The following is a 27,171-nucleotide window of genomic DNA, read 5'->3' as shown; positions in this document are numbered from 1 at the left end:
CTGAATCACCAGAGACAACTCTAGACTCCTAACCTAAAGGTGGCACCAGAATAATCTAAAAAACCAATCTTGCTAAAACGACCCTTATGTGTCATCAGTTTCTCTCATATATTTGCCTCCCCACAATTCTCCACCCCTGGAAGCTCAAAGTCCCTTTCCTTTGTCTTTGTCACTTCTCTACCAGTGTATTGTTTTTTGTTACAATGCCATATAAGCCCAGCTCCTTTTTTTTTTTTTTAAGATTTTATTTATTTATTTGAGAGAGAGAGAATGAAAGACAGAGAGCATGAGAGGGAGGAGGGTCAGAGGGAGAAGCAGACTCCCCGCTGAGCAGGGATCCCGATGTGGGACTCGATCCCGGGACTCCAGGATTGTGACCTGAGCCAAAGGCAGTCGCTTAACCAACTGAGCCACCCAGGTGCCCCATAAGCCCAGCTTCTAACCACTCCTTTGAGTTATTAGTCACTGAGTACTCCCATGTGTATGTGCATTACACGCAAGAAACTTCTATTTGTTCTTCTCTTGTTAATCTGTCTTTCATTAATCTAATTTACAGGCCCCAGCCAATGAACCTAAGATGGATAGAAGAAAGAAGTTTTTTCCTTCCTTGTATCTACTTCTTCTTTTACTCTGGCTGTTTTCAACTCTGAAGCCAGACTGATATCTCTAAAACAAAAAGTGCATAATGTCACTCTTCTTCCCAGATGACTTTTTCAGTGATTTTCCATCACACTAAAATAAAATCCACAATCCATAACATGGCTCACAGGCCCTACACAGTCTGGTCTGGACAACCTCTCATCCCCGTCCTCAGTCTCTCCTCCTTGTTCCTAATTTAGGGCATTTTACACCTGTGAATCCCCTGCCTGCCAACTCCTTCCCATAGCCAGCTCCTTCACATTATTCAAGACACAATCTAAGTGTAGGGTTGCAAGATAAAACAGAAGATGTTCAGTTAATTTGAATCTCAGATTAACAATGAATAACATTTTAGTATAAGTATGGTCCTTGTACATATATACTGGACATCTTACATTTTTATTGGCTAAATCTGGCAATACTATTTAAATGACATTTATTCAATGAGGTATCTAAATATTCTCACCTACTTCATGTTCCATCTTTTTACCTGACTTGATTATTAATATTATCATTATTGTTAAAGTGGTTATATTGATTATTTATTGGTTTCTGTTTATCATCTATCTATCCAAGTAGAATGTAAGCGTCACAAGGTAGGGACAATGTTTTAAGCACACTGTGTCCCCAGAACTCCTAGTACAATTTAAGAGTTATGCCAATTGTCCATTAAAGAAATAAGTAAATAGATAACTAAGTTTCTTTGACCTTGTGTTCTGACTATATGGTGGCCTCCCTCTTCCCCTCAAAGCAGTGTACAGCTGTCTAGGCTGGTTTAGAGAAGCCACAACAAACTTGATTATCACAGGAGGTAATTTAAAAAGGAAAAAGCCCCAGTTTATATTTCAAAATATGTTTCCATCACATGTGCTTATGCGGGTTAGCCCTGGCCAAACACTACGGGCGCTCAGTCAATGTCAGACCCTCTGCCCTGGATTACAACGGGGAATGGCATTTCCCTTTCTGTTTGAGGAGGATGAAGAGCAGCTGGTACAGGACCCCTGGGGAAACCCATTATGCATTTAATTGTCTGGGCACTTAAGGAAGGGATGGGGTCACTTTTCCTTCTGCTTTTCCTGTTCATTTAGATGCATACATTTAAATCAGGCCGTTATTCCTGCCCAGCTGACAATTACCATATTTGACAGTTGCTAGTCCTCAGCAATCCCTGACACTTGTGAATAATTTAGGAAGACTGGGTTATTGCCTAATCAAGACAATTGAATAAAAGTGAGATCTGGACTTGAAGCATCAGCAGCTCCTTGCCAAAAATGGCAGCATTACAATTGAGGAAGTGATAGGCACATTGAGAAGGAAAAGCACTTTCCCACAGCATTCTGCAATATGTTCATTCGTTGGATATAATCTCTGTCTGATATTCCTATCACAACAGCTACAAATCCCAACTTGATATATAGTTGACAAGAATAAGGAGGAAATTCACCAGTCCTATATCCTGGATTTGACGGAAGAATCTCTACTCCAAATAGACTAGGCCCTGTTCCCCAAAACCACATACCATGGTGTTTGATGTGGAAAATATGGTCACTATTCATTTGTTCAACTATCAAAATAGTATTGTGTGCTTACTATGTGTTAAATATTGTTCTAGGCACCAGGATAAAATGCTCAAAAAAAAAAAGTATAGCCCCAGGGCACACGGAAGTTATTAGTAGCAATGGTTATCAGGCAAACAATGTCACAAGTATGCATATTTATCATAATAAGTGCTGTGAAGGAAAACTTAAGAATGAGATGAGAGCTTGGTATAGGGAACACTGATTTGGATTAGTGGGAGAAGGGAGAGCTGGTCAGAAAAGTTTTCTTAGAAGAAATGACATGAAAAGAAGATATTCAAAGAATGAGCAAAAATTATTCAAAATATTCATGCGAGGCGTACAAGTAAGAGCCTTAAAACCAACTTACATGAAAACTCAGTGACAGGCATGAGATTGCAGCTTTGGAACAACTGGAACGGAAACCAAGATGGCAGGACCCTAATGAACCAGGGCCAGAGGAGCAGAGAAGTGCCTGGAGAAGGAGACAGGTCAGATTGGAACAGGGCAGGAGGGCCTCTGTGACCTCTGGGAACAGGATTTCATTCATAGTGCAGAGTGAAGCCATCTTAGTCTTAAACAGATGAGTGATAGGATTTCAAAAAGTTCACTCTGGCTTTTGAAAGAAGCCCATCTTGGAGCAGGTTCCACAAAGCGAAATGAGGCTTCAAAGATCCACTGGGGGGTGAGAAAAAGAGTATCAGAATACTGATATTTGTTACTTAACATTTCTAATTTTATGTGTGTTTTATAATGCACAGAAATACTAGTGCAGCACTACCAGTATATAATTTATAAGCAAATAAACATATATTGGAGTTGTGTGCCTACCGACAAGATGAAAAAGGATAGGATAAAATAAATCTGGTAACCAACGGCTTAGGCAAGATAGAAGTATGTAGAGAAAATGAGAGAGAGATTTGAGATAGTATCTGCAGGAGAGGGGAAAAAAACTTTGTTGTACCCTCTTAGGTTCTGTAAATGGAGGCTGCAAATTAGACCAATGAATGACAGATTAACAGGAGAAAAGGCATACAAATTTTATTTGATGTTAATATTTTAATTTTTATATACATGGAGGCCTTCATAGAAAAGAAGTGAAGACCTAAAGAATTAGTTAAATCTGGCGATTTGTATATCATTTTAACAAAGAGTAATACATTTTGTGAGAAGTGATACAACAAAGGAAAAGGGGCTTAGTGTTCTAGGGGCAATAATTGTGAGAAGGTAAATATATTGGGGAAACTAATGGAAAATGAGGGTTATTTTAGTAAGATTTGTATATGCAGACTTATCTCGGTGCCTACTCTCTATCTCTAGTGATAAGAGTTATTATTTTCTTGGTATGGGAAAGGGGTGGGTGGGAACAACTTCACAAAGGGAAATATATGTCCTGCTTTTAGGGAGATAGGGAAGAGCAAAGAGCTCGTACAGCATTTGTTGCTTTATTGCCTTCAAATCAAAATAATCCTTATGCCAAAGGGACATATTTAAGAGTGGCATATTCTGATCCCCTTCACACCCAGGAATATGCTACATAGAGTTGCTCATGTGAGAAGAAGCTCAAACATAAACCAGCGGCCACAACTAACGTGTCAGTTGAGGACTTTGGATCTTGGGGTCACACCATAGTCATCATTTGCCTTCTCTGCTCTCCACATTTCAATATGTCTGGCTTATGTCTTCAGATATATGAGTCACAGGACTCTTAATTATCCCTTAGTCTCAGTTTCTCCAGGGAAGGACTGTTTAACTCCTTAAGGTGCTCCCATGGCCCCCTGAAGTGAATCCTGCACACGTTTCAAAGGCTACATTTTGAGTTCTACTATCCCAAATATATCTTGTAACCAATAAAAATTCATCCAGCCATTTTCTGAAATTGAAATAATGGTCAAAAGAAATCTGAGTTGTTAGTGTCCATCTCCCTCCTGACCTAGACCCCTATAAAGAATCCTCACCAAAAAAAAAAAAAAAAATGGGCTGATAAAATCTTTCAGCTTTCAGAACTCATTTTGCATTCATTATTGTAAGGGCATTCACCCTGAAGTCTGAGGCTTTGGTGGGCTCTACCACCATCTTCTCTGAGTTGTGATAAGCATCCACTCAACAGGAAATTTAAAAAAAAAGTCAGGCATGATTTCCGTGTGCAGTTGGGAAATTTGCTGGGTGTGCCTGGATATGACTGAGAAATTTCACTGTCTTTAACCTCAATCTGCATAACAAAGCTGTTGTTGGCTGCTTAGCATAATGGGAAGATGTTCAGAATACCACCCACACTTCGGATGCTCAACAAAATACAGGCAGGCACAACTCTGAAGCCTAGGACTCAGGATAAAGGAGGAATTCGCCCTCCCTTGCCTCTCCCACTGTGTGGAGGGCAACCAGCCAGAGACGCAGGTGTGCAGCTCATTAAGAAGAGAATTAAGCCCAACGGGATAGGTAACAACCACATGAAGAATGCTCTGCTGAGTATAGGCACTCTCTTCCTGCTCTGACCTTGAGAAGAGAGTCATGAGGAAAATGCCGCCTCCCTTATTTACCTGCTCACACTACTCTCAACACAGTGAGAAGAGCCACAAAGCTGTTTTATCTCTAGATCTGCAGCAGAAGGCCCCGAAATATGGTTGTTTTTAATAATATATTGAGGGAAATAGCTGCTAAATGTACATAGTATGTCAAGAACTGTCCTGAGAGCTGGAGAAGCTAATGAAAATAGCAGAAAGCCTGCATTCCAAAGGAATCCCCAAAATACGTGAACACAGCTAAAACATTATTTCTCTCTTAACATTGTTTTCAGATAATAAAGGCACAGTGAGGCTCAGATGGGTAAATCTCTCACCTCCAACCATACAGTCTCACAGAGCATGAGGCCTTAGCAAAATTAGAGATCATTTCATGCCACACACCTCAGGGGTTGCTGTCAAATAACAGAAACTAGAAACAAATCCTTGGTGCCTAAGGTCTATTCAATAATCTTGTTTTTAAGAAGAAAGTACGCACAGAGAATTTTAACCTAGAGTAGGGAACAAAATATGGGCTAGACAGAGGGAGGGTTGGAAGTTTCCAAGTATAGACTCCAAGAGGAACTAGAGTTTTGGTAACTCTGTTGTCTTAATGTATTCTAAAATATTGAAAACAGCAAGAAAAATTTCATGTCTGGTTTATTTTCTTGAAAGCCCTTAGGAAGTTTTTAAATTTGTCTGAGCATCTTGGGATATGGTATCTAATAAGTGTAAGTGATGTCAAATAAAGGTGAATTCAGATTATTTGAAAGGATTATTGCAAGTGGTAAATGTGGGAAAGCTATTGAAATAGGGAATTGGGCTACTGCAGTAGGAAGAACATTGTGACCATAAGATCTATGAGCACCTCAAGAGTTAGGCAAAAAAGATGCTTCTTTAATAGAGTAGGAATAAGCAAGGCTACAAAGAACCAGGTATGGGGAAGTGGGATGAAAAGATGGTGTTATGGGATAGCAGATGAGAGAATGCTTTATCATAAGGCCAGTCTCAGGACGGGCTGTGTCTTAGTCAGCACAAGCTGCTTTAACAAACCACCATAGAGTGGGAGGCTCATATTTAATGGAAATTTATTTCTCACAGTTCTGGAGGCCGGAATATCAGGATGCCAGTATGGTCAGGTTCTGGTGAGAACTTCCTCCAGTTTGGAGACTGTGTACTTCTTGTTGTATCCTCACAGGGCAGAGAGCAGAGAGGGAGCAAGCTCTCTGCTGACTCTTATAAGGGCACTGATCCCATTCATGAAGGCTTCACCCTCATGACCTCATTTCCCAAAGGCCCCACCTTCTAACATCATTACATTGGTGGGTAGGGTTTCAACATACGAATTTTGGGGGTGTACAAACTTTCAAACCATGGCAGGCTGTTAAGGAGAGGTTGTGCATAGGCTCAGGCTGAGAAGTGGAGCAAAGTTCAGTAATCTGAGAGAAGAAGGGAACCTTAACCAAAGCTTAGTTAACAAGTGTTTTGTTTCAGTTGATGAGTGGGGACAAAACAGTTTAGCTAAACATTTAAGAGGTGAAGAATGGAAACTTGAAGGGTCTGTGTCTGGCCTTATCATGGGCAAAAAAGGGGGGTGTCCATGAGTCCTATCTAGGTCATATGAGGAAAAATGGTTCTTTGCATTAAATCATTTCCAGGAACACAAAGGGTGGGAGGATTTCTTGATCTTTGTTCTTTACCAAGAACACAGGGCTCAGGTAAAACTTAACATGGTCAGTAAGAACAATTATAGAGGTAACAAGACTGTTTGTTTAAAATCAGATCTTCCAGAAATATCCAGTTTGAATGGAATTTCTTTAATGTTTGGACATGGTGTTTTGGCTTTTAAGTAATTGGGCATTTACTTTTTTTATAGAAATCTACAACACAACACCCTTCCAGGGTGCCATTAAAATACTGCATTAACCTGACAAAGCCCTCAATTTAAATATATTATAGTGTAAAAGTAATTGTCATGGTGAGGAAACCTCTTATTTATGACCAATTCAGTAAATATCTATTAAGTGCCTACAATGTGCATCCTGCTTATTACCTACATATTTATGCAGACAAATTCCACCAACACTCAATTCCCAAAATCCAACTTTTCAATAAAATCTAGTTTAACAGCTAGTTCAAGCAACCCTACAATAAACATAATTTATACGCAAAAGGAACTTTGTCAAGGAAAACTGTTCCTTTTCCCCCCGTTACCACATCTTCACCTGCGTTGTTTCTATATGAGTTGTACCAAGAGATATTTCTTAGCTGCTGGACAAAAATATCCAGATATCTTTAGAAAATTCCTGTTAGAGAATATGCAGGCAAAGGAGCATAGGAAATCACATAAGAAATTAAAGAGATAAAAAATTAATTACAACTTAATCCCTAAAATGCTTTACAACCTATACACACAGTGTACTGAGCCAACATAATAAGCAGTATAGATTTAGATAATCCATTTTTAAATATTACTTTTAAACTGTAATCTCCTTCAATTATGGAACAAGAATAAAGCATCATTAAGCATGTAACAATGGAAGGGTAAACTGGCTGAGTTACATGTTAAAAAAGCACCCCCCACCACCACCACGTAAACACTTAGGAAGGGCCCTCCTGCCTCTCCACCTACCCCCTAATTATGTTTCTCCTTCTCCTCTCTCCGCCCACCACCCAGAATTATTTCAAAGAAACTAAAGCTCTTATTTACTGAGTTACCAGAGTGTTAATCATGTCTAATGGTTTTAACACAAAAGTAGCCAAACTTTAAATGTGTTACTTAGAGGCCATTATTGCCTTGCCTCCTTTTGTCCGCTTGGATTTCTCCTCCCATCTTGAAATTCTCTCCTGATTCCGGTAAACTTCCCTCCCTCTATTGAAATCAGCACCTTTTTCAGTGAGTCTGTGTTGGGGTAAGAGGGTTGGGGTGCAATTTAGGAAAAGAACTGCAATAGTGCAGAGACTCTTGGCTTCAGAAAGTCACCTTATTAATCCTTATGTCACCACCACCACTGTAGGGAAGGAAAAATTTTCCCCGCTACCCTCTTCAGGTGTTTCATCTGTGCTTTAGAATTAAACTGACATAAAACAGATTAACAGAAGAAAAGCATACAGATTCATATAAATTTTATGTGACATGGGAGTACAAAGAAGTAGCAAAACCTAAATGCTTTTATACTGCATTGAACAAAGAGAGGCAGTTGTGGAAAAGTAACTAAAATATTCCGGAGAGGCTAAAGGAAGATAAGAATTATTTTGACAAAGTCTGTTTATACAGAACTCTCTCAGCTTTGGCTCCCCATTGAGGAATGTTTCTTTTCTCCCAATACAAGGAGAATATCTTTCACATGGGAGTTTTTAATCTCCTGTTTTCAGGAAGAAAAGGGAAGACTAGAATGCATTTCTCTTGCACCTGCTGTTTTTCAAGTGTCTTTAGCTCAAAATAATCCCTATGCCAAAGTAGCATATTTTAGGGTGCATATGCTGCCACTCTTTATCACCTAACACAGTGCCTGACCCATAATAGATACTCCATCAATATTTATGAAGGGAGTGGGGAGGGAGGAAAGGAGAGAGGAAGAAAAGTAGGCAGAGAGGTGATGTTACTCTTCATTAAAAGGGTAGAGAACTCCCACTTCTTGGGGGGAATTTGCCAAAGAGATCAAGCAGGAAATAAAGATATGGGGTGGCAGGGGAGTTCAGTCACATTTCCTATTTCCCTCCTGCTCTATATTTGTTTGCCCTACAAGGGTAGATATGAGATGGTTGGTTCTAGGACACAAAGAAAAGTCAGCTCTGGAAGTCTCTGCTGCCAAGCTGGTCTAAGAATTAATTGCTCTCTCTTAAACAAGTTCAGGGTCCATTAGTGCAGTGATGCAGTAAGGGCCTCAGGGCTCCTTTCTCTGGACTCAAGTACTATCGTCCATCATCACTGGCTGGGGACAGTTAAGCAATATGGGAGTAAATGGAGCTGGGGTGCAGTGTTTGTTAGCTACAAACACTAGAAACCACCTACAGGTCACTGTTTGGTTTTATTTCCCATTCTGCACAATTTTCTGAGAAGGTATGGGGTAATCGGTAATTACTTAGAATATAATGGCCACAGTTAATTGTTCCTTTTTCAACCATGTCAAAACAACAACAACAACAACAATAACAAAGGAATTATGGTAATTGAGCCTGTAAATGGGCTTTGTGTAGCAGGAGGCATAAAATAACACTTAGTACTTTATTTAGAATTGTTGTATTTTTTTGTATTTTTGTTTTGTTTTGTTTTGTTTTGTTTTGTTTTCGAAACACTTGACCATTTACCAATATGTTATTTCTACTGAATACTCTTAGGGGACTGGTCTGGTCATTTTCTAATCCTTCAAATCCATTAGGAAACAAAGAAGGTTGAGAGTGTGTGGTGTCCCAAATTTGTCACTGTAGTCAGTGAATGAGTGAACTGTGCCTGTTAGACCAACCTAACCCCCACTTCCATAGAGAAGCTGCCCCAGAGGAAGCTGAGCATGGCAAGATGTTCTTCACAGTTAAGCCTGCAAAGGCAGGTTATCATTATTGATCATTGTTAGTAATCCACACATTTTTGAGAATTACGTGTTCAGTACCCCCTCACCCCACAGCTTCAAAAACAGTTAACAAATCCTGGGGCTCTTCCTAGTTTTCTTGTCCTAAGAATTAACTATTCATAAGAAAATGTAAGCTACAAACTCAGATGTAGGAATGAACATAGGGCATTGTAGATACAGATTTGCCTATACATATTACATGATTCTGTGCTTTTGTATATGATGTAGGAAAGACGTTAGGGTTCGAAGCTGGTGGCCAAGAAAGAATTCTTGAGATGTCTTTTGTGCAAAAAGGTGGGTTTATTAAAGCACAGGGACAGGACCTGTGGACAGAAAGAGCTGCCCTTGGGTCCTGAGGAGTAGCCCATTATATACTTTCAAGTTGGGAGAGGGTTAGGGATAGCTTTGGAAGCAAGGATTCCAGCACCTTGAAGGTCTAGCTATTGTTAGGAAAAGTCATTTGCTACTGTTTAATAAAACCTGAATCATAAGACCCTTCATATATATATCAGTGGGTCATATGCTTGGGAGATGATAGCCAACATGTATCTTGGGAGTAGAGATAAAGGAAGTTTCCAAAGGAATTTTTAAATGTTAAACTAGACTTACAGGATCCTGGAGGGTCAGGCTAAGATTGCCTTTTGCCCTTAGCAAAGTATTAACATCTAGGCAGCTGAGTCCCTAGAGGAATGTCATTCTGCCTGTTTCAAGGGCTTGTCAATGGGCTGTAGGTAGTAAGGAAATTTAATAATTTTTCTTCTGCCTTTGTTTCCCACATCAGTATATACACAAACACACACACACACACACACTCACACATCTTCTAAGTCATGACATACGAATCTAACAACCCAGGCTACAAAGTAAAATATATGGATGCAAATGGCATCTTCCCAATATATTCCTGTGTAAGAATCTTTCCAGTTCTAATTGTAATGGAGGGCCTCCGTAAAGCCACTCTGTGGCTCCAACCTTTTAAATAATGTATTTAAGAGCTGTGTTTCTGTTGTAAGCATTAATTTCTTGTTAACATCTTGTACTTTTCCAATTAATGATGTGCCTATCCAAACTGCATTCAGTCCCTGAAACTTCAAGAGCTCATCCCCTGCTAATTGAGAGGGTGATGTTTAGGGTGGTAACAGGGGAAGTGATATGATGAATGGTCTATAAAACAGAAAAATCTACCCCTATTCCTTTTAGCAAAATTTCAACCATCTGTGCATGGAATGGCTCTTCCCAAGTGCCATACTGATTCTTAAAATTTTTGTTCTAGGAAGTCTGAAGAGGAGAAGAAGGTAGAGATATCTATATATACCAAGAAAAGCAGATTTTGAACATCTTCATGAAAAGATAGAGGTAATCCCTTGATGAGAAGTATGCTAATTGTTTAAAAATCTGACAATATAATCAAATTATTCCAATACAAAAAGAGAGAAGGCTCTACAGAAATGTGTTATTAATAAAAAGTCCAGAATCCTAGAATTATGTTGTCTAATATGGTAACTATTAGCCATAAATGGTTATTTAAAGTTAAGTTAAAATTAATCAAAATCTAAACATCAGCCCCTTAGTTGTACTAGTCAAATTTCAAGTGCTCAATAGCCATATATGACTAGTGGCTATTGTTCTGGGCAATGCAGACACAGAACATTTTCAACATCACAGAAAGTTCTATTTGATAGTACTATTCTATAACATGGGGTTTTTTCTAGAACTACTTCAAAATTTGGATGAATCATAAAGGGTTAAATAAATCAGTTTGCAACCCACATTAAGCTAAATCATGGTACTAAGTGAACTTTGAGTTATTATCATGACATCAGTGTCTTTGAGACATTCATAAGAAGGCAAAAATACCAAATGAAAATAAAAATTTTTAATGAAAAAGATTCTAGAAATTACAGACTAGTAAAATTCATGCATTTTACTGACACACACATACTAATAGCTAATGAGAATGTTGGTATAGTCACAAAGAAGAATGTGATGATTCTTAAGAACAGCATGAGCTTAAGACAAAATATACTCCCTTCTCTTTTTGATAAGGAAATTTGGTGAGAGAATGCAATCTTACCAAAGACTTCAGCAAAGCTGTAACAAAGCTTTTAGGACACCCTTGTGGGCAAAATGAAGAAATGTTTGCTGGCTAATAAAACTGTTATGTGTTTTCACAAAGGGTAGGACATTGGGACCTAAATGATATTGATTAAAGTACCCATGTCTGTCTGGAGGGAGGTCCTGAATGACAGACCTAAGGGTCTAGTTCTTGGTTCTATCCTATTCAATAACTTTATCTAAAGTTTAGATTAAGACATAAATGTCATACTTATCAAATGAAAGATGACAGAAATTTTCGCTGGAGGACAGAATCAAGCCATAAGAGATTCTTAAGGGAATGAAAATAAAAGAGAGAGAGAGAGAGAGATGAAAAGTGACATGATAAAATTTAGCAGGAATAAAAGTCAGATACTCTATTTAGTACTCTGGGATATTTCATCAGTTTGTACCACTACTTAAAGTGAGGTTCAGTAGGTCAAGTCCAGAAGGCTCTAGTTGATCTTGTGCTCTCTATAAGCCACAGATATCTGCTTCATTTTATTCATCAAATTGTAATTTGAGGCTGCCTTGAGAGAACTACACTGATAAGATCAAGAGAAGTCACAGTCACCCCAGATTCTCTACTGTTCAGGTAGAGAGAGAGCCAGAGCCTTATAGCCCAGCCAAGAGGGAAAGAGGGAGCATCACAGGTGGGAGGTTGCCTAAGGAAGCCCTCCTCAAAATCTCCAGGCTTTATGTTCTGTGATAAGTCTCTCATGGTTTCATCTCCTCATTACTCTTCTAAAAGAATTTCATCATAGTCTTAACTACCACAATATCAATATATTTCCCTTTAAGATCATTGGAAAGACATTCTTTTAAGAGAATGCATTACTTTTCCTGTACCCTTCCTCCTCTGGAAGTCATATTTAAAGGAAATACTAAAGACTTAGGGTGGATCTTGAGAAAGGTGGCTAGGAGCATAAAAGATTCAGGAAAAAAAATTCTCAATTCAATTCAGCATAGGACAAAGAGGAAGAAAGAGAGTGGAAATGCACACAAATTAATATGCTAATTGACATGTTATAAATTCCAAATGCAAGAAGGAAATAAAGTGCTTTGGAATTGTCTTTTATGTAAGGAATAGAGATTTTTATTTAGCCTCTAGAAAAGACTGATAGAGGACGTGATAGTGAGCTTCAGCTATTTGGAGGGCAATTATATGAAAGATGAATTAAATCTATTCTGTGTTACTCCAGAGGATAGAACGAGGGCCACTGGGTAGAAGTTATGGGAAGCATATTTCAACTCAATAGAAAGGATTTCCTAATAATTAGTTCTGTCCTAAAGTGAAATGAGATCCCTCAATAGAGCAATCATCATTCTCGGTGGGATGTTCAATAGAAGCCATATGTCGGTGGCACTTGGGAAAGACTCCTGCTACTGGCAGAAGATTGAACCAAATGACCTTTAAGAACCTTTCTACTTCTGAAAGTATATGAGTCTGTTTTCTACTTCCTCTCACCTGCTAGGTGGAAAACTAAGGAGTGGCCTGGCTACTCAATATAGGATCATAAATCAGACTTTCCACTGTTTTCTACCCCCTCACTGTCTCCAAGCAAGATAATGTAGCTACCCTCTCAAAGCCTGCAATGTGGGGGAGTTCATCATGTATTAGACTATTTCTGTATCTTGGATTTTCTTGGCTTTTATATAAACAACTTAATTTGTCTCACTTTCCTCTCTTGAATACGACACATAGCATTTGTTTAACCCTTTTCTAAGCATTAAATATACTATTGAAAGCACAAGGTGAGCTTATAGTACAAAATACAATGCAAACTAAGATACATGTGGCAATTTGGGACTTTAAGTGTTTGATTCAAACAAACATTTGTAGAGTAATTTCTTGGAGATGTATATTCAATTACTTATAAAATATCTTTATTTTCTTAAAAATGGTACCTAATTAAGGATTTAGCTGAAGTACTAAGATTCTTAATGTAAGGTTTGAGATTCTATTTCGTTCAAAGTAATCTTTAACACCTACTATTTATAAGATTTATTGCTAATCACTATGGAAAATACAAAGATGAATAAAGATAAAGCCTCTGCCATGAAGAAGCTTATAGTCGAATGATATGCAAATAATTAAAGCCTCCATAGAGTTATATGTCTTTTAGAAAGAAAGTTCAAAACTGGCCAGGTATTATCAAAACAGATTTCATCCAAGAGAAGAGCAAAAAGCCATACCATAAAGGGCCATTAATGCAGGAATAATCCATTTGTTCTTTGCTCAATAGATGTAAAGAAGTCAATAAAGGCATTTATACAGGAGTCTCATAACAGGAATTATATTTAGGGAAGATTAATCTAGCACTAATGTATATACTAGTTAAAAGAAAGAACAAGCTTGTTGATTCTTGTTAAAGGGAAACTGCATGAACGAAGTTAAGAGTGGAAGGCTAAACTGAAGACATCATGTGGGTCAATCAATAGCCTTTGGAAGTTGATAGGAAGTGATTGGAGAAGTCCATGAACTTAAAATGGAGAGGATGGATTAAAAGAATTTCCAGGCATCATAAGCTTAAATAAGTATAAAGAACTTGCTGATGGGGTATGCAGGTGGTAAGGGAGATTTCAGAGAAAAAGACCCAAAGTGAGTGTGAAGTATGGTTAATCTAATCCAGTGTTTCATCTTGGTAGTTTAAGTGAAGATGGCAACCATTGGCACTGACAGGGTGGGAGTATTGGTGGAAAGTCGAATTCCCAAGTATGAAAACAGAATATCAAGTTAACTGGGTGGGACATGGGAGGGAGATAGTTAAGTGGGGAAGAAGAAAGAAATCCAATTATTAAAAGATCTGGAGAGAACCGAAGAGACTGGATTTATTAATCATGTCTGTTTATATTCTGTATTTTCTGATGCTCAGACATCTGGGGCCTTGCAACTCTTTGAGAGATGGTCTCCACCAGCTAGCCAATTCCTAGACACTATAAAGGACTCTCCTGAAAGTGCTCCCTTCATAGGAAAACCAACCCATCCAAAACCCATTCCCCTTAATCACCTCCTATATCTGTCCCTTACACTCTAGGCCAAGATCTACCAGCCCTAATCACCCACGGCCAGGTACCAGACAACTCAGGACAACCTCTACCCTCCAGAGCCTGCTGAAATTATTCAAACTAGCCAGTCCCAAACTGCTTACTCTGCTTCTCCCACTCCTTCCCACAGAAACCACAATAAGGGTTCTTGCCCATGTTTTCCCTGTTGTCTCCTAACTGATCCCAGTGCCTCCCTGTGTGGCACTGCATAGTGTGGCACACTCCTTTGTCTTGGGAACTATGAGTAACTCTTTTCAATGGCAGTTGTCTCCTGACCTTATGACCTCACCACACATAAATAGTAATAAAATCAACACTTTAAAACACTAGAGATGACCAAAATGAGAAAAGAGAAAGGTATAAGTGGATAGTAAGAATGTCAAAAGGGGGCATAATTTTGAATGAAGACATTAAAGGCAGAGATCACAGCTTGTCAGGAAGATTGGAAAAGCTTTATAAAATAGAACTGTCCCTTGAGAAGCACAAGGAAGGTTGAACTTGATGTTGGAAGAAATATACCAAACTCCAACTTGTTTCCAAACTTCTAGGGAACCCAAGGGATTATAAGAGTAAGAAGCTAACCAGATATTTATCTAGTATTTATTTCTCTTATGGGAACAATCTGCAGTTTAAATTAAACCTCAGTAGGAGCTTCAACAATGGGTGTGTAGATTAAATAAGATTTAAACCCCCCTGCAGGGGGTTACCAGTAACAAAGTGAAAGGAAATCTCAGTTTCAGTTATTATGACCAGAGGTAAAGGGTTTGGAAGTAGGTTTTTAAATGACAACACAGTAGGGTGAAAAATGGTGGCAGACGCTGTTGCATTAGTAGGACAAGAGTATGGAAAGAGATAAGTGTATGGAAAAAGATGGAAGGGGGAAGGGCTGTTACCTGTGGTTCAACTATCCATAAGAGGGACTACAAAAAAAGGGGTTCGTGGTGCCACAGGGAGAATACCAGGTAAGCATAACTTCAACCCTAGAGGAATTTAGAGGACAATTTGGTAAAAAGTGTGCCATGTAGGATCTCTGTGGTCCCAAATAGGCCTCCCCAAATGATAGTCCAAGGAGAGTACTTTCTAACACTTTAAATCCAAGTGGAGCCCTGAGACTATTCGTTTATGGGTATAAATACAATGTAGATATCATCTATGCTTAGTGGTGACCCTAGTTGGGATCGGAGGAGTTGAACTTGTAGAAAACATAGAAGATGTTGCACAATCACCAGATATTTATCTGGTATTTATTTACCATGTGAGGGCGATTTGAAGCTTAAATTAAAGCTCAGTAGAAGTGCCAGCTATGATGCCATAGGGATGTATTTAGCTTAGAGGGTTTTTGTTTTTAATCTCCAAAAGGGAAAAGCAAAAATTTCATGAAAAATAACTTTCTTTCCATCTCAGCCCCTCTTCTATCTCCAAATTTATAACTGACATTAAAAAATAAATGTAACGTATCAGAATATTTAGAGAAAGGCCAGGGAATGAAGAAAAAGAATGGCAAGGTAGGTGGATCAGGAGTGCCAACTGGCTCATGGGCAGAGCAGGTTGAGATATGAAGTAGGATGCTCAGGGAGGTCTTACTGAGAAGGAAAGACCTGAAGAAATGCTTAAAGTAGGTGAGGGTATGAGTGAGTGGCTATAAGGGAGAAGCACTTCCTAGATGCCAGGGACTATGTAAAATGCTTTATAGGCATGAGCTCATTTTCATCCCTATGAAACATTTACTACCATTATCAACACTTGACAGATGTGGAAATGGAGCAGAGAGTGTAACTTGCTTTGCCAAGGGCACACAGCTAGTAAAGGACAGAGTTGGTGTGGGGACCAGGTAGTCTTATCATTAAAGCCATTGCTTCTTTCAAAGCTCCTTCTTCCCCTTTAAGCTCCAACCTGAATTTTACCACAATCCACCCTGCTATGTGGAAGGAGGAAACTCCAGAGAATGCCAGCAAGTTGGTTACAGGAATGTTAGTGCTCTGTCAGTTCACAACCTCTAGCACAAAGAAGGAAAAGAAAGCCTTGAGCGGGCGCCTGGGTGGCTCAGTCGGTTGAGCGACTGCCTTCGGCTCAGGTCATGATCCCAGGGTCCTGGGATCGAGTCCCACATCGGGCTCCCTGCTCTGCGGGGAGCCTGCTTCTCCCTCTCCCACTCCCCCTGCTTGTGTTCCCTCTCTCGCTGTGTCTCTCTCTGTCAAATAAATAAATAAATAAATAATCTTTAAAAAAAAAAGAAAGCCTTGAGCACCAGAAAGAGAACCCCATAGCGAGGTCGTAGCCTTCAGGGCAGTGATGTCACCCCTGTGAATGTTGCCCACTTGGGGTCCTGGAATGTCCCTGGAAGGAGGCAGAGAGGAGGTGAGCCTAAGTGAGGACTTCTCCTTAGTCTCTCAGAATACCCCATTTCCTCGGTTCTAAGGGACTGCCCATTCATTCATTCTGCAATGGCGGACTGCCTCCTGTGTTCACCATACCAGGCTGCAGGTACGCACAACAGACATGGCCGCTGTGCCCACAGTATTTCCAGTCCAGGGGGGAAGGAGAGAGTGAGGAGGTCACATCTGATGGAGGAAAGGGGAATTGGGAAAGAAATTTTAAGTAATCTATCACAGCTTTCTGGAGGAAAATATTACCAGCTAAATACATGCAAAGATTAGAAAATTAATTCTAAGTTTAGAAACTTTAAACTGAAAAATGATTCATCTTTGAAGAGAGAATTTATGGATTTATCACTTTTGAAATATCTGGAGTTAGAATCTGAATGTAACATATGGCCAGCAATTAGTTTCCCTGAGTGACTGCCCTGCAGTCATCCTACCCCTCAGCGAAGATATTGTGTTGTGGTAGAAAGAACTGAGATGGAGACCTGAGTCTCCCACTCCCATATCCAGTGGATTATCCATGGATTAGCCAGCAAGGCTGTAGAATCACAAAAGCCCTTAAAATCAGAGCTCACTCCCGGATGAAAGCAAAAGGAAATGTCAAAGAGATTCAAAGCATGAGAAAGACCTAATGTGCTATCGCTGGTTTGAGGATAGAGGGAGCAATGTGATGGGGAGTGCAGGGCCTCAAGGAGTTAAAAAAGGCTCTAGCCCTACAACCAGCAAGGAAATGGAGACCTCAGTCATATGACCACAAGGAACTGAATTTGGCAGACAACCTGAATGATCTTAAAAGCAGATTCCTCCCTTGGGGCTCTGGGAAGGAAGGCAGTTCTGCCTGTGTCTTAATTCCAGGCTTGTGAGACTCTATGCAAAGGACCTCACTGAGCCACACCATACCCAGACTACTGATATATAGAACAGTTATACAAGTGGGTATTATTTAAGCATTACAGTAGCAATAAAAAATTGATATGGGGCACCTGGGTGGCTCATTCAGTTAAGCATCTGACTTTTGATTTTGGCACAGGTCCTGGTCTCATGGTCTTGGGATCTAGCCCTGAGTCAGGTTCCATGCTCAGTGGGGAATCTGCTTGAGGATTCTCTCTCTCTCTGCCCCTCCCTCCCTCCCACTCATGCATTCTCTCTCTCTCTCAAATAAATAAATAAATCTTTAAAAATTGATATATAAATCATTGTAGGATTATGGCAAATCTGTTCTATGTTGTCATATAATCTTAAGCTTAAATCTCAGCTCATCAAGGGGACAAGTTACTATACCTCTCAAAACATGGGCTTAGGAAACTAAGCCCCCAGCCCTTAAAGGAGGTGTGGTTTCACTGTGAGAATTAAATTAGTTGAGATATAAGAAAATGACTGGTATATCAAACTTTTTTTTTAATTAACTGAACTCCATAGTTTATTCAGATTTCCTTAGTTTTTGCCTGATGAGCTTTTCTGTTCTAGGATTTCACATGACATTTAGTTGTCACGTCCTTTTAAGCTCCTCTTGTCTATAACAGTTTCTCAGACTCTCCTTGTTTTTGAAGACCTTGGCAGGTTTGAGGAGTACTGGTCAGGTGTTTTATGGAATGCCTCTCTACTGGAACTCATCTGATATTTTTCTCATGATTAGCCTGGAGTAATAGGGTTTGGAGAGAAGACCACAGAGGCAAAGTGTCATTTTCACCATATCACATCAAAGGTACATGTGGCCTACATGATTTATGATTGTTGTTGTTGACCTTGATCCTCTAGATGAAGTAGAGTTTGTCAGGTTTCTCTACTGTCAGTTTGCTCTTTTTTTTTTTTTTTAATTTTTTTTTTAATTATTTATTTATTTATTTGAGAGAGAGAGAGAGAGAAACAGCATGAGAGGGGATAGGGTCAGAGGGAGAAGCAGGCTCCCCGCTGAGCCGGGAGCCCAATGTGGGACTCGATCCCAGGACTCCGGGATCATGACCTGAGCCGAAGGCAGTCGCTTAACCAACTGAGCCACCCAGGCGCCCTGTCAGTTTGCTCTTTTATCCCCCCTCCATCCAGTGCTCTTTGGGAGGAAGTCGCTCTGCATAGCTCACACTTTAGGACTAGGGAGTTATGCTCCACCTCCTTGGGGGGGTGGTATCTACATAAATTATTTGGAGTTCTTCTTCATGAGAGATTTCATCATAAACTTTTAATACACTTAATGCACTTTTAGTTCTCAAAGGCATCCAAATTCTGATTTTACAATATCATCTTCCTCTCTCTGAATACAACCCAAAAACCTGATTAGAGAAAACAGAATTATCATCCAAGGGGAGAATTTGTAATCTCTCTCAGGAATGCGGCAGTGTTGTGCAGATAGTCATTTTCAGATGACATCTGTTCTAGTCATTATCTTTCTCCCAACAAAAGTAAATTTGATTCAGTTCAAGGTTTCAAGAGGTCACACAACTGTCTCTCAACCTCTCACTAAGCCTGTTTCTCATGTCCAGATGTCACAGGCGTCAGATCACAATCTTCAGCTTTGAAAACCAGTGTTCTTGAGAGTGCTTCAACACTGTGCATTTTTGACATAAGCAGCAGGACAAAGAACACCTACAGCATTTAATTCTCTGTCTGTATTAGTCTAGACAATGGTGGTGATCCTTGGCACAACCATAATAAGCCAGAGGAAAGAGTAAAATGAAAGAATGGAATGGACAGAAGAAATGAACTTCCCAATTACAGGGCAAGATGAAGAATAGACTGACCTGCTTGCTGGTTCTAAACTGTTGAGCTGCAACTCCAAACCACCAACCAGAGCACAGAGTGTAGAAATTCCATGAGAGAAGCTACCTCTGCAGTGTCTCCAGCCTTGTCTGAAGTCAGGAGGACGAGAAATGCCTGGAAACATTTTCTGCCTACAAAATTGTTTTAGTACCACTTGCACATTGGACAGTTTGGCCAGCTCTGGCAAGCTCTTAGAGGAACATCTGTGTTTCTAAGCCTTGGTTTAGCAGACCCCAGACCTCGCACCAGTGCCATCATTACCCACTGAAATTCAGAGCAATATCAGGTATTGACAGTCTCCTGGATTTTCACACCTAAAGGAAATACACAATTAAACTATGGGCAGAGGACAGGAAAGGGAAGAGAGGTGCCAAATAATTTTTATGGAACATTTACTATAAACAACGCAAAAGCTCAGGTATGGAAAATCTACATCAAGAGCTTGTTCTGAGGATGAAAATTCACTCATGGAAGGAGAGATAGAAGAAATAAAAAGGTCTCAAAACTCTATGAAACTGACATCACCAGTTTTTTCTAGAATTATATAGTCAACTATCTTCTTAGCTGTTTCTAAGATACACAAGTAATATCTTCAAAGGTTAACTATAGTTGTCATCATCCACAATGAAGGCTTGAGCCTTGATTAGCCTGTGAAAACAGTATCATCAGTCTCAAGACTTCCTCAACAGTCCTTCTAGCCCTGTAGTTCCTGGGATAATTTAAAAGAAGACCACATGGCTTACGGTCTCACACTTATTATCCTTGAGGGTGAGGGACAAAGTGTATGCAAAACAGTCTTTAGGGTACTCTATGCCTATCTCATAGATCTATAATATTTTTTCTTGATATATATATTATAAGAAACTCTTCTCCCAGTATAGTATTTAATTATGTCCCTATTCCAGCCCCTCCCAAGAAAGTAACGTGATTACTCACATCTTATGACATATCATGGGGCAAGTGGAGAGTATGATAAAGAAGAACATGATCAACTGGTTGTTTACCACTGCAAACTTTGCCCTTTGTCCTAGAAATTTACTTTGAAGACCCTCAGGATTTCTCGATATCTTGTGAAATTCCACAACAACACAATAGGTTGAAATTACAATGTCACAATGCTGTTGTAAACAAGGTGCATGTGTTAATTCATTTCATGTAACAATACTGAGAAAATTGTTATTGTTGTCCTTGTTTTACAAATGAAAAAAGTGGGGCATAAAGAGTTAAGTAAGTTAATCAAGATTATATAACTAGTAAGTGAAGGGTTGAGTTTTGACTTTGGCAATGAGAACACATATTCTTAGTTATTATACTGTTCTTTCCCAGGACCCAGGCATATTGGTCATCTGATGTATGGGTCCCTCCCTAAGGGGATTCTACTCATTGAGTAGGAGACAAGACAAAAACCAATATATGACAACATGAATGAATACCAAGAGCAGTTATGAACTGACACCTTTATACTTAAGTAGGAAACCAGACTTTCAACTGAGGATATCCTAAGACACCAAAGAAAGAGAAATGATTGTTAATCTGTCTTCTGACCTGAGCAGAGCCACTTGTCAACATGGATAATTCTAAACTTTATCTTTCAAATTTTGTCTTTCATGCACATCCCATTGTTTTGGTCCTCAAACAGAACTGGACTCTGGGTATAAGTGTCCAACAGATAGGAAACACTCTCCCAGACTGTATTGCTGAGACAGAGGCATTTATCTTTGTTAGGCAAAGTAAAGCTCTTAACAGAGAGTATACACCAGGTCAATAAAACAGAAAGCTTTGCAGACAGTGACTTGGGCTTCTGGAAAAACCAAAGGTCTGTCTAAAAGGTAGCTTGCTAAGGGTTGTTTAAACCTGTGCACTGGTTCATGGAGTCTGGAGACGAGGAGTCTAATCATCACCTGGACAATGGAAAAATCATGGGAAGAGTGGTGACAGAGAAAGCACCTCTCTGCTCATTTTTCTCCATGTAGCAAGTCAAGTTTTTGTTTGTTTTCAATTTTCTCTAGTTTACAAGATGAAAACTTCCTACCAACTAAACTTGTTTTCATATCTGTAAGTCCTGCATATCATTGCTCTTGACTCTGACAAAATGAATCTTTTCAGTCCTGCCTCAGGCCTCTGTCCTTGCCCTTCCCTCTCTCTGATATGTCCTTCACCACATTGCATTACCCTTATCTCTTGGTCAATTTAACCACTCTTCCTTACAGTCTTAATGGAGCAATACAATGGACATCTACTATAAATTATTCAGGGATGACTAGGAGGTGATGAAACAGAACTTGCAAGTTTAGACAATTGGTTCAAAGTTTGGGTGATGAGTGGAAAAATGAGGCCAGGGGCTTTAGTATATTTGAGGGAAATAGGTTTTCTGACACAGGGAACCCTAAGCATATTTGTACTTAGAGGGATCCTGGGCTCCATTTGTTGGACGAGAGAGGGAGATCAAAGAAACAATCAAAGGAGAGATTGACTGCAATTTAAAGATCAGAGAAGGAAAAGTTAACCTTGGAAAAGAGGAGATGGGGTTATCACCATCTTGGAGTGAAGGCCCACAAGGCATTAGACAAATTGGAGAAATTTGAATATCCTCTGACCTCCCACAGCCACTTCTAAGCACATAGTATTTTCTCACCTTCATTATGAAGATGGAAATGTGGGGTTGAGAAGACACATATTCCTGTCTTGGGGCTATAAAGATAAAAGTTATGCTGAATTAAGTCAGGTTGTTGAAAATGCTTATATAAAGTGCTTCATATGCTTGGCTTGAATGCCAAATGTAGTCCCTGAAAATAAAAACACAAATGTATGCTCTAAAAAGATAAATATCCTGTAGATGCCATCAGATATGAGCCAAAGGTAGGAAAGATACAATGAAGAAGTGTAGACTTTTAAGTACTCCATTCATTTTTCTGGATGGATCAGAAAAAATCTATGAATTGCCCCTGTAGACCTGTGAATATTTTCAGTTGCCATAACAAGGGAGGCAAGTTACTTGAAATTTTTAAATCTTGAACCCTAAGCACATGGTATATCTTAAGGAGTAAAACTGCACAATTTCACAGAAGGGAAAATTCTGACCTTAACAATATGTGATGTCCCAGTGGATATGAGGATTAAATGTCTCAACAGGCAGTTGTAATACAGCAGGGAACTTACAATAACCACTGAGGCATGAAATGTGAAAGAAATAACAAAGCGTGTTCAGGTTATAAAAGGCAGCATTAAATGTTTGCTGATGTGATTGTAAGAGCTGAAGGTTTACCCATGATACACTCTATACACATGAAGGTAAGGATGAGATCGTGTGTGGAGTATGACACTGCTCAAATAGGAGCCAGAAAGAACAAGGGGACAGAGGACTAATAAGCTGAATACAAAGAAAGCAGCAATGGTGAGATGCACTTGATAAAGCAATAGGAAAAAACCCAGATGGCAATTTGAGGATTTGTAGGCTCTGAAAAAGCCAAATGAAACTGTCAAAGAGGAACATTTTCATCTGCCAAGCCAAAGCAGAACAATGGAAGAAATGGCAGGAGTAATGGGGATTTCTAAAGCAGATGTTGTTGCTGGTTCCTGGCCTGTGTTTCTGACTGGATCCAGTTCTAGAATGTATCATGGCATGTACCACTGCTGGAGTCTGACTTGGAGACACAGCAGAGCCTTCTATGAGCAGCACAGTCGGTGGACGAAAGGGGAAGGGAGAGAGATCAACACTACACAGGTTGTTGAAGCCAATGAGAGAAAACAACTTTTGAGTTCAGTTCCTGGATCTCTTCCATGCTGTTAAGTCTCCATCTAGGCACTTAGTCTCTTGTGGTCTTTCCTTCTTCATTGGGGATGGAGAGACTTGGTAATGAGTATTTATTGTACAGAAACTCCACTAGGGTGTTAGGAAAAGTATGGCATAATCAGCCATTTTACTCCTTGTTAAAGCAGGCTATACAGAAAATTGAATAACTCCAGGAATCCCACTTGAAAAGTGAGTATTATAAGAAGATTTTAAGATTAAGCAAAAATAATGGCCTTAGTCCCCATCTCAGGATGTGGGGACCATATGATTCAAAGGAAACCAAATTTGACAATGTAAAAATGAAAGCACTTCAAAAAATAGCTTTGCTACAGAATTCTCAGTGGTAGTTCAGGCTTCAAATGAATACTTAATCTTTTGGGAAATCCATCCCAGTGGCAAATCTAAAACAGTTGATGTTCATCCCCACTGAGTCTAGACACAAAAAAGTGGGGAATCTTATAATGCTCTTGTATTCGATAGGATACTTCCATTGTAAGCAACAAAAACAAATGTGCTAACTTAAGCAAAAAGGAAATGTATTAGAAGGATGTTGGTAAGAGAATAAAGAACCAGGCTTGAAACCTGGCAGTTCCAAACATGTAAGCAGCAGGAAGGACTCAAAGAGCCTCTGCCACTGAAATAGTTGAACCCAATCATTTATCCTCCTTATGTCACTCTACTCAAGATTCATAGTCCCAGAGTGAGAGTCTGCTGAGATTAGCTTGGGTCATATGTCTGCCCTTCAGGTAGAGAAAAGTAGGGAACTTTGATGTACAGTCCCCCCAAGAACAGGCAATTGAAGTGAGTTAATTCCCTACAAGAATATCAAGAACTAATACAAAAGAAAAATGGATGCTGGGCAGTGTAAAACAAATAAAACACAAGCATTTGTTTAAATTTAAAAAAAAATCTTGACATAAGAATTTTAATGAAGAAGCAACTATGGGCTATTGTTACTAATACATGTCAAAGTAGAAAAGGGCAAGCCACGCTGATGGTTAATTTCATATGTCAGCTTGACTGGACCATGAAATGCGCAGACGTTTGGTCAAGCACTATTCTGGGTATGTCTGTGAGGGTGTTTCTGATTGAAATTAACCTTTGAATCTTTAGACTGAGTATATTGTATTGCCTTCCTAATGTGAGTGGCCCTCATCCAGTCAATGAGGGCCTGAATAGAACAAAAAGGTTAACCCTCCCCTGATTAAGAGGGACCTCCTTTTGCCTTGAGTTGACAGGTTTTTCCCTGCCTCCAGACTTGAACTGAAACATCAGCTCTTTCTGGATCTCAGGCTGCCAGTATTCAGACTAGAACTCACTCTATTGGCTCTTTTAAAGTAACCAGCCTAGAGAATGCAGGTCTTGGGATTTGCCAGCCTCCATAATTGCATGAGCCAATTCTTTATAATAAACAAACGAACAATTGATTCTGTTTCTCTGGAGAACCCTGACAAATACACTCACCTCCTTGAGTAAAGATATAGAAGTACATGTTTTCCTCCCCTGCTGTATTTAGAGTAGCTTGCCTTGTTCTATAGTCATTTCATTGATGCTTTGTATCATTTGTCTTTCTGCAGTGGGCACTGGACTTGAAATCAGAAAACTAATTTTAAGTACTAGTTTTGACATCAGTTTATTTTATTATTATTTTTTTAATTTAGGTGGAAGGCTCACCTTTATTTTTTTATATATTTTTTAAAGATTTTATTTATTTATTTGACAGAGAGATAGCACAAGTACGCAGAGAGGCAGGCAGAGGGAAAGGGAGAAGCAGGCTCCCCGCGGAGCAGGGAGCCCAATGCAGGGCTCGATCCCAGGACCGTGGAATCATGACCTGAGCCGAAGGCAGCCGATTTACCGACTGAGCCACCCAGGTGCCCCTGACATCAGTTTAATCTTGTAAGAACTTGTAAGAACATTTCCCATCTGCCAGATTTGGGCAACAATATTTATATAGCATGATGGCTTTGAGAAATAAATGACGTAATTAAAGAGAAAGTGTCCAGCTGATCCTGGTAAACAGTAGGTGTTCAACTAATGTTTGTAACACCCAATATGGAATATAAATCAGGGCAAGTTCCATGTCGTCTACTTTCTTGTATACATTCCCCAAAGAGTTAGGCATAGTAGATACTTGATAAATGTCTGTGGGCAAAAATGAAATAAGCAGATAAAAACTCTTTCTTTGGTTTCTAAAATCATACACACTGCTATGTGCATGAAATGAAGTGTGAATTACAGAGTTAACCAAATAATATCAACCACGAACACATGGCATGTGATCTCAGCACAAAAATGAGCAATTGGTGAACAACACTAGAGACCAAATGAACCTAACAGACTTATACAGAGCATTCTATCCAAAAACAGCAGAATACACATTTTTCTCAAGGGCACATGAAACATTTTCTAGGATAGACCATATGTTAAGCCACAAAACAAGTCTTAGCAAATTCAAGAAGATTGAAATCATACCAAGCGTCTTTTCTGACCTCATGGCATAAAACTAGAAATCAATAACAAGAGGAAAACTGGAGAATTCACAAATACATGGAAATTAAACAACAATCTCCTGAACAACCAATGGATCAAAGAAGAACTTAAAGGGAAAATAAAAAAAGTTTGAGACAAATGAAAATGGAAACACAACATACCAGAGCTTGTACAATACAACAAAAAGCAGTTCTAAGAGGGAAGTTTACAGCAATAAATACCTACATTAAGAAGCAAGAAATATTTCAAATAAACAACCTAACTGTACACCTTAAGGACTTAGGAAAGGAATAAACTGAGCCCAAAGGTAGCCGAAGAAAGGAAATAATAAAAATTAGAACAAAAATAAATGAAATAGGGAACAGAACAATAATAGAAAAGATTAACCAAACTAAGAGTTGGTTCTTTGAAAAGATAAACAAAACTGACAAACCCTTAGCTAGACTAACCAAGGAAAAAATAGAAGGGACCCAAATCTACAAAATTATATATGAAAAAGGAGAAACAACTGATACCACAAAAATTTAAAAGATCATAGGGGGCTATAAACAATTATGCACCAACAAAGTGGATAACCTAGAAGAAATGGAAAAATTTTTTAAAATGTACAATTTACCAGAACTGGACCAGGAAGAAATAGAAAATCTGAGTAGACCAATAACTAGTGAGGAGATTGAATCAGTAATCAAAAATTTCCCAAGGAAGAAAAGCCCAGGAGCAGATGGCTGCACTGGTAATTTTACCAAGCATTTAAAGAAGAATTAACACCAATCCTTCTTAAACTCTTCCAAAAAAATTGAAAAGGAGGAAACACTCCCATCTCATTTTACAAAGCCAGCATGATCCTGATACCAAAACCACAGAAGGACACTACTAGAAAAGAAAACTACATGCTAATATCCCTGATGAGTATAGATGCAAACATTCTCAATAAAATACCAGCAAACAAAATTCAGCAGCACATTAAACAGATCATTCACCACGATCCAATGGGATTTATCCCTGAAATGTAGAGATGGTTCAACATATGCAAACAAGTCAATGTGATATATCACATTAGTAGAATGAAAGAAAAGAACTTTATGAACATTTCAATAGCTTTAGAAAAAAACGTTTGACAAAATTCAACATCCATTCATGATAAAAGAAACATATCTCAAAACAATAAAGGCCATATATGACAAGCCCACAACTAACATCATATTCAATGGTAAAAGGTTGAAAGCTTTTCCTCTAAGATCAGGAACAAGACAATATTTGCACAACATATATCTGATAATAGGTTAACATCCAAAATATGTAAAGAACTCAGCTCAACAGAAAAAAATAATAACCTAATTA

This window comes from Mirounga angustirostris, unplaced genomic scaffold (genome assembly GCF_029215605.1).
Source record: "Mirounga angustirostris isolate CCGP_5_RB_7025 unplaced genomic scaffold, mMirAng1.0.hap1 SCAF_9, whole genome shotgun sequence".
Taxonomy (NCBI): Eukaryota; Metazoa; Chordata; class Mammalia; order Carnivora; family Phocidae; genus Mirounga; species Mirounga angustirostris.
The sequence above is the reverse complement of the archived record's forward strand: the minus strand, read 5'-3'. Positions refer to the sequence as shown.